Source organism: Bison bison, unplaced genomic scaffold (assembly GCF_000754665.1).
Source record: "Bison bison bison isolate TAMUID 2011002044 unplaced genomic scaffold, Bison_UMD1.0 scf7180017864135, whole genome shotgun sequence".
Taxonomy (NCBI): domain Eukaryota; kingdom Metazoa; phylum Chordata; class Mammalia; order Artiodactyla; family Bovidae; genus Bison; species Bison bison.
In genome coordinates, this window is record NW_011494707.1 from 1,514,518 (window position 1) to 1,515,990 (window position 1,473).

Consider the following 1,473-nt stretch of genomic DNA (forward strand, 5'->3'; position numbering starts at 1 on the left):
CTCCTTGGAAGGAAAGTTATGACAAACCTAGATAGGGTATTAAAAAGCAGAGAGAGACAACACTTTGCTGACAAAGGTCCATATAGTCAAAGCTATGGTTTTTCCAGTAATCATGTTCGGATGTGAGAGTTGAACCATAAAGAAAGCTAAGCACCAAAGAATTGATGCTTTTGAACTGGTGTTGGAGAAGACTTGTGAGAGTCTCTTGGGCAGTAAGGAGTCAAACCAGTCAGTCCTAAAGGAAATCAACCTTGAATACTTTTTGGAAGGACTGATGCTGGTGCTGAAGCTCCAATACTTTGGCCACCTGATAGGAAGAGCTGACTCATTGGAAAGGAGCCTGATGCTGGGAAAGATTGAAGGCAGGAGGAGAAGGGGATGACACAGAATGAGATGGTTGGATGGCATTACTGACTCAAGGGGCATGAATCTGAGTAAACTCCCAGAGATAGTGATGGACAGGGAAGCCTAGCATGCTGCAGTCCGTGGAGTTGCAAAGAGTCAGACGTGACTTAGCAATTGAACAACAAAAAGTCCTGTAAAGCACTGAGTTGTTGTTTTAGTTGCTGAGTCTTTTGTGACCCCGTGGACTATTGGCTCCTCTGTCCATGGGATTTCCTAGGCAAGAATACTGGAGTGGGTTGCCATTTCCTTCTCCAGGGAATCTTCCCGACCCAGGGATCAAACCCAAGTCTCCTGCATCTTATACATTGGCAGGTGGATTCTTTACCACTGTGCCACCAGGCAAACCCAATTAGAGCATTTATCTTACTAAAATTTACTCCCTGTTGATTGCTGATTGCTCCCTGTTGATTCAATCAGTTGGGTTTTCCATTTCAATAAACACATCTTACTGATTGCTCATAAATCCTTAGATTCAGATTTCATTTTACTGTGAATGTAAATTCCTGAAAGATTTATTCACTCACTCACATAAAGTCAGCTACTATAATAGCCTGACTTAGGAATCCTAGACAATTTTTAAAAGCTTGATTTTATAAATATAAATGGGTTAATATTTTATAGATTAATTGTATAACCTTGATTCACTTCCCTAATGAATAGATTCTAATGAATAGGTAACTGGGTCAGACAGTGGACTACAGGTAATTTAATGCTCTCAATTGATACGATATTCATTAAAAAAAAAATAGATTCAAAGAAAGCATAGTCTTCCAGAAGATATTAGGTAATCTGTGAAGTAATCGAATTAAAAAATACCTAAATCTTATCTCTAGGATTCGTATCCTAGGAATCGCTAATTCATGTCCTAGGAAATTGAAAACAGATTTACCGAGTATGGTGGGTGAATCAAACTTGTATCTTTCCCATGGAAGTGGAGTCAACTTTATCCTGGTAATACTTTAGCCTAACTTTCAGGCCAAAGCCACACTTGATAGACAGCAAAACTTTCCCTAACCTCATATTTATTTTGCCTTTTATGTTTCAGTATCAGGCTACATACTCCAGTTT

General features: G+C 39.2%; 1 protein-coding gene across 1 annotated transcript in view; it reads left to right on the forward strand.

Moving 5' to 3' along the window:
• IFT80 (intraflagellar transport 80) overlaps positions 1 to 1,473 on the forward strand; it is a 131,129-nt gene that overhangs the window by 38,892 nt on the left and 90,764 nt on the right. The gene's annotated exons all lie outside the window — the stretch shown is intronic.